Raw genomic sequence first — 7,792 nt, forward strand, 5'->3', positions numbered from 1 at the left:
TATTTCATTGTTAAGGGATTCAACAAATAATTCCAACTGGGATTCAGTCCCCCTCCACAGGAGGAACACGTCATCTATGTAGCGAAGCCACATAGTGACGTGGTCACTCACTGTGGAGGAGTCAAGCACATAAAGATTTTCCCAAAATCCTAAGTAGAGGCACGCATATGAGGGCGCAAATTTGGCCCCCATATCTGTGCCTCTTAGCTGCAGGAAATATCTATCATCAAAGACAAATAGATTATTTGTTAAGGAAAATTCCAATAGTTTGCAAATAAAGTCTGTATGACTCTGAAAGTTACTGCCTCTTTGCTGAAGATAGAATCTTGTAGCCTGCAACCCTTTTGCATGGGGAATGCTAGAGTACAATGACTCAACATCTATTGTCGCCAGTAACATGTTTTCCTCAACATTAATACCACTGATTTTTCTTAAGAAATCAGGTGTATCCTGTACATAAGTAGGGAGATATTGAACAAAAGGTTTTAAAAAATGATCAATACATTGACCTATACCTTCCAAAGGCCCATCAATACCGGCAATAACTGGCCTGCCCGGTGGATATTTATATCCTTCTTTGTGGACCTTTGGAATGGTATAGAAAGTGGGTATCTTTGGATTTTTTGGCAGCAAAAATTCATATTCCTCTTTGGTAATAATATTATTCATTAAACCACATTGTAAGATGGTACTTAATCTGGATAGAATATTATTAATTGGATTCTCTTTAAGACGTTTGTACTGTGCCTGGTCATTAAGTTGTCTGTAACATTCATCTCTATATTTAGCTGTATCTTGTAATACTAGGTTACCACCCTTGTCAGATTGTTTGATGGTAAGGTTTTTATTCGAACCCAATTCATAGAGGGCCTTTCTTTCTCCCTGTGTTAAATTATCCACAATGAGATAATCATTGTTAAGTTGCATTATTTCGCCTTCAACCAATTTGACAAAGGTGGAAACTACTGGTACTTTATTTAAATTCGGCATAAATGTGGATTTAGACTTGAATCCACTATTAATAGTATTTTGGTTCCCACCCATATCTGATGTTAAAGTATTTTGTTCTAGAGATTCTAATATCTCAAACATACTGTCAGTATTACAAACATTTTCAATGTCTTTGTCGCCAGCGAAGAGCCTATGACATACCAATTTTCTGGCAAACAGTTTTAGATCTTTAACTGCCTCAAATTTGTCAAGGGTCTTTGCCGGCGAGAAAGACAACCCTTTTGTTAATAAAGAGATTTGATCTTCAGATAATTCTGTAGACGATAAATTAATTATTCTCCTCTCATCTATTTCTTGGTTCTCAACCTATAATAGGAGCTCCTTGTATTTGTCACTTTTTTCTTTTTATTGCTTCCTTTTCCTTCTGCTATGTCTAGTTGTGGGGCCTCTTTTGTTGTATGCCCTAAAGGGACTTTACCTTGTTTATTGTCATTTTTAGTCGTACCACCCTCAGAATCACTCTGATCATTTTTATTCCTATTATAAGTGTATACTTGTTTCAATTTATAGTCCCTATCATCTCTCACATATTTTTTCTTTTTTTTGATTTTCATCTCTGACTGAGTACGTAGAATTTCATTTTTCATTTTATCATTTAGCTCTTTAAATTCACTATTTTCCTCCCATTTATTTAAAGTGGTTGTTGTTTCCACTAATTGTTGGTTAATGTTTTCTAATTTGAGATTATCTTCTTTCAAAATTAAAGTCATTAATTTATTTGAACATGATAGGGGTATGTGGGTGGTGGGTTGTAATGTTGGGGGGGGTATTGTATGTTTTTTTTTTACAGGCAAAAGAGCTGAATTCTTTGGGGCATGCCCCGCAAAAGGCCCTTTTCAGGGCTGGTAAGGTAAAACAGCTTTTCTATTTTAATTTTAGAATAGGGTAGGGCATTTTTTTATTTTGGGGGTCTTTGTTATTTTATTAGGGGGCTTAGAGTAGGTGTAATTAGTTTAAAATTGTTGTAATATTTTTCTAATGTTTGTAAATATTTTTTTATTTTTTGTAACTTAGTTCTTTTTTATTTTTTGTACTTTAGTTAGTTTATTTAATTGTATTTATTTGTAGGTATTGTATTTAATTAATTTATTGATAGTGTAGTGTTAGGTTTAATTGTAGGTAATTGTAGGTATTTTAATTAATTAATTTATTGATAGTGTAGTGTTAGGTTTAATTGTAACTTAGGTTAGGATTTTTTTTACAGGTAATTTTGTAATTATTTTAACTAGGTAACTATTAAATAGTTATTAACTATTTAATAGCTATTGTACCTGGTTAAAATAAATACAAAGTTGCCTGTAAAATAAATATTAATCCTAAAATAGCTACAATATAATTATAATTTATATTGTAGCTATATTAGGGTTTATTTTACAGGTAAGTATTTATCTTTAAATAGGAATAATTTATTTAATAAGAGTTAATTTATTTTGTTAGATTTAAATTATATTTAACTTAGGGGGGTGTTAGGGTTAAGGTTCGACTTAGCTTTAGGGGTTAATAAATGTATTAGAGTAGCGGTGAGGTCCGGTCAGCAGATTAGGGGTTAATACTTGAAGTTAGGTGTCGGCGATGTTAGGGAGGGCAGATTAGGGGTTAATACTATTTATTATAGGGTTATTGAGGCGGGAGTGAGGCGGATTAGGGGTTAATACATTTATTATAGTAGCGGTGATGTCCGGTCGGCAGATTAGGGGTTAATAATTGTAGGTAGGTGGAGGCGACGTTGGGGGCGGCAGATTAGAGGTTAATAAAAATAATATATTGGGGTCGGCGGTGTTAGGGGCAGCAGATTAGAGGTTCATAGGGATAAGGTAGGTTGTGGCGATGTATGGAGCGGCAGATTAGGGGTTAAAAAAATTTAATAGAGTGGCGGCGATGTGGGGGGACCTCGGTTTAGGGGTACATAGGTAGTTTATGGGTGTTAGTGTACTTTAGAGCACAGTAGTTAAGAGCTTTATAAACTGGCGTTAGCCCAGAAAGCTCTTAACTCCTGACTTTTTTCTGCGGCTGGAGTTTTGTCGTTAGATTTCTAAATTCCGGCTTTAGATATATCCCATTGAAAAGATAGGATACGCAAATAGCGTAGGGGGATCTGCGGTATGGAAAAGTCGCGGCTGCAAAGTGAGCGTTAGACCCTTACTTGACTGACTCTAAATACCAGCGGTAGCCCAAAACCAGCGTTAGGAGCCTCTAACGCTGGTTTTGACGGCTAATGCCAAACTCTTAATCTAGCTGTATGTACCCTAGCCTAATAACCCCTAACTTAACACCCCCCAACCTAACAACCCTTAACCTAACACCCCATTAAATAAACCCAAATTACCTAAACTAATACATTCTAAAGTTAGAAAAAAATAATAAGTTTACAAAAAATAAAAAAAGGCTAAGATAACAGAAAGTTGGTACTCACGGTTCCTGAAGTCCGTTGGAGAAGGTGCTGTTCCAGGCGGTGAAGTCTTCTTCCAAGCGCAACCTCTTCTTCTTCCAGGAACATCCTGCACAGAGCGGTGCTGAAGACTGCAGAGCTGAAGACCGGCGACCCTGGAACTGCAGACCGCGGAGCCATGGAGTGTGGAGGATCCTCTTTGTACGATCTCCGCTGTACACTGAATAGTGAATTCAAGGTACGTGTTTAAAGATGGCGTCCCTTGAATTCCTATTGGCTGATTTGATTCTTCCAATTCAAATCATCCAATAGGATAAGAGCTACTCAAATCCTATTGGCTGTTCAAATCAGCCAATAGGATGACAGCAAGATACATTGTGTTGGCTATTCAAATCAGCCAATAGAATTTCACTTGCTCCCAAAAATAAAAAAGCCCCCCAAAATAAAATGATTGGAACAGCCAATAGAATGCGATCTCAATCCTATTGGCTGATTAGATCAGCCAATAGGATTAAAGCTCAATCCTATTGGCTGATTGCATCAGCCAATAGGATTTTTTACCCTTTAATTCCAATTGGCTGATAGAATTCTATCAGCCAATCAGAATTCAAGGGACACCATCTTGGATGACGTCCCTTAAAGGAACCTTCATTCTTCAGTAGCCTAGACAGAAGAGGATGCACGCGCCGGATATCTTGAAGATGGAGCCGCTCCACGTTGGAGGGATGAAGATAGAAGATGCCGTCTGGATGAAGACCTGTCCGCCTGGAGGACTACTTCTTGCCACTTGGATAAAGACTTCTCCCGGCTTCGTTGAGGACTTCTGCCCACTTGAATGAAGACTTCTCCCGGATTGATGAGGATGGATGTCCGGTCTTCAAAAACTGTAAGTGGATCGTCTGGGGTTAGTGTTAGGTTTTTTAAGGGTTTATTGGTTGGGTTTCAGGGCAATGGGGAGCTTAGGTTTTTTAGATAGGATTTTATTTGGGGGGTTTGGTTGTGTGGGTGGTGGGTTTTACTGTTGGGGGGGTTGTTTGCAAAATGCCCTTTTAATGGCTATTGGCAGTTTAGTTTAGGCTAGGTTTTTTTTTATTTGGGGGGGGGGGGGGCTTTTTTATTTTGATAGGGCAATTAGATTAGATGTAATTAGTTTAAATATTTGATCATTTCTTTTTTATTTTGTGTAATTTAGTGTTTAATTTTTTTTTGTAATTTAGTTTAATTGTATTTAATTAATTAATGTAATTTATTTAATTGTAGTGTAATGTTAGGTGTTAATGTGAGGCAGGTTAAGTTTTATTTTACAGGTAACTTTGTATTTATTGTAACTAGATAGTTATTAAATAGTTAATAACTATTTACTAACTAGTTTACCTAGTTAAAATAAATACAAACTTACCTTTAAAATAAATAAAAAAAATGAAAATAGCTACATCGTAACTATTAGTTATATTGTAGCAAGCTTAGGGTTTATTTTATAGGTAAGTATATATTTAGTTTTAAATAGGAATTATTTAGTTAATGATAGTAATTTTTATTTAGATTTATTTAATTATATTAAAGTTAGGGGTGTTAGGGTTAGACTTATAGTTAGGGTTAGGTTTAGGGGTTAATAACTTTAGTATAGTGGGGGTGGTGACGTTGGGGGTGGCAGATTAGGGGTTAATAATATTTAACTAGTGTTTGTGATGCGGGAGTAAGGGTTAAAATGTTTATATGCGGGAGTAAGGGTTAAAATGTTTATTATAGTGGCGGCGATGTCTGGAGCGGCAGATTAGGGGTTAATAATTTTATTTTAGTGCTTGCAATGCGGGAGGGCCTCGGTTTAGGGGTTAATAGCTAGTTTATGGGTGTTAGTGTACTTTGTAACACAGCTTTGCAGCGCAAAACCCATAACTACTGACTTTCAGTTTACGGTACAGATCTTGTAGTTATAGGCTGTACCACTCACTTTTTGGCCTGACAGGCAAACTCGTAATACCGGCGCTATGGAAGTCCCATTGAAAAGGACTTTTTAAAAAGTGCGGTAGTTACGTTGCCTTATGGACAAAAAGGTGTGTGGTACAGCTATACCTACAAGACTCGTAATAGCAGCAGTAGTGAAAAAGCAGCGTTATGAGCCAGAACGCAAAACTCGTAATCTAGCCGAGTGTTATTTAGATAGTTATTTGCGTTTTGGTTTTTGTCGGTTTAAAGGGTTAATAAGTTAATTATGTTTATTGCGATGTGGGAGTTTTGTGGTTTAGGGGTTAATAGGGTAAATAGGTTTATTGCGATGTGGGGGTTTTGCGGTTTAAGAGTTAATAGGGAAAATAGGTTTATTGCGATGTAGAGGTTTTTGCGTTTATGGGGTTAATACTTCCTGTATGATTTTTTTTTTTATATTTCGTGCGGGCGGTGTTTTTTTTTTATTTAAATACTTGATGCAGTCTTTTTTTTTTTTTTAAATACTTGAAGCTGGCGGTTATTTATTTTTTTTAAATACTTTTATTTGGGCAATTAGGTGTTGCTTTTGTAATGCTCCGTATGCCTTCGCTGCATCCCGGTGGATTCCGAAAATCACCACCCTGCCATTTTCGGAATTCACCTGAATTATTTTGTCCTCACGCAGCCAACATTCCATTGAGGATGCGTGCGCAACTGCCGACGGCGCCGGACATTACAAATGCAATTATAGTACAGATATAAAAAAGTATATTCCACAAATTATTCAAATATGTTTTTCAATGCAAAACTTGAAATGCAGATGTATTATATATCTGTATCAGCCCTTATTCCTGTGCTAGAAGAACTTTATGGTTTTTCATATGATTTTCAAATTTGAAATAATTTAAATGCAGAAAATAAAAACCTGTTTAATATGTGGTTTTCCAAAGGCTTTTCATGTTTAACCACCATTATTTGTTTTGTGAATATTCAATAGAGATAATGAACCAGATTATGAGTGGGGTGTCTGTTGCGCTTGTATTAAAAGTAAACGCAATTTTTTGAGTGCAATTGAAGTTAACGCTCCTTATTTTGTGTCTCTGGGTCACACTTGACTCAGATCTTTCTTTCACTCTTCACATTCAATCCTTGGCTAAAGCCTGCCACTTCTACCTTAAAAACATTGCTAAAATTAGACATTTCCTTACACAAGACACAACTAAGATTTTAATTCACTCTCTCATCCTTTCCCGCCTTGATTACTGCAACTCTGTCCTCTCTGGTCTCCCCACCTGCCGCCTAGCTCCTTTACAATCCATAATGAATGCCTCTGCCAGGCTCATCTTCCTTACACGTCACTCTTCATCTGCTGCACCTCTCTGCCAATCCCTTCACTGGCTTCCTCTTGCCTCTAGGATTAAACACAAAATTTTCACTCTGACATACAAAGCCCTCAACTGCACTGCTCCCCCCTATATCTCAGACTGTGGGGCATATCTATCAAGCTCTGTATGGAGCTTGAAGCCCTGTGTTTCTGGCGAGCCTTCAGGCTTGCCAGAAACACCAGTTATGAAGCAGCGGTCTAAAAACCGCTGCTCCATAACCTGTCCACCTGCTCTGAGGAGGCGGACAAACATTGCCGCAATTCAACCTGATCGAATACGATTGGATTGATTGAAACCCCCTGCTAGCGGCCTATTGCACCCAATCTGCAGGGGGTAGCATTGCACCAGCAGTTCACAAGAGCTGCTAGTGCAATGCTAAATGTGGAGAGCATATTGCTCTCCGTATTCAGTGAGTTCTGTCAGACATGATCGGCAATGTTGGATCATGTCCAACAGGCCTTTCATAAATAGGCCCCCTTGTCTCCAGATACTCTCCCTCCCGTCCCCTTCACTCTGCTCTTGACCTCCTACTCTCCTCCTTTCTGGTTACCTCATCACACTCCCGTTTAGAGGACTTCTCCAGACTGGCTCCCATCTTGTGGAACTCTCTGCCTCGCCCCACAAGACTCTCCCCTAGTTTTGAAAGCTTCAAGCGCTCCCTAAAAACTAAAAACTTGGAGCCTTTTGCAGAAAACATGTAAAAACAACAAAGTCGCTTTGTATACAAAGTAAACAGGGGGCACTATACACTACACAATACTTTAAATTAAAGACAAATCACTGTATTTGATACAAAAAAATAATCAAAGTCACCAGGGCAGCTCCTCTTCTTAAGTTGCGGAAAAACCTACATGTATCTACATGTAGGCTCATCTTTGAGCTGAGCATGCGTTACATGTTTTTAAACATCAGCTGTAGACTGATGTTCTAATAAAGTTTTTAATACTTTCATCAAGCTTACTGTTTGTGGAAAGTAGTTGCTGGACTGCTCCTAATTGCCTGTGGCCAGATATTGGAGACTCTCGTGTCTAAGGAGGAATTCCCCAGGAAGTTGCTGCCGGGAGCATCAGCAAGCATCAGG

The sequence above is a fragment of the Bombina bombina genome, chromosome 3 (assembly GCF_027579735.1).
Source record: "Bombina bombina isolate aBomBom1 chromosome 3, aBomBom1.pri, whole genome shotgun sequence".
Taxonomy (NCBI): domain Eukaryota; kingdom Metazoa; phylum Chordata; class Amphibia; order Anura; family Bombinatoridae; genus Bombina; species Bombina bombina.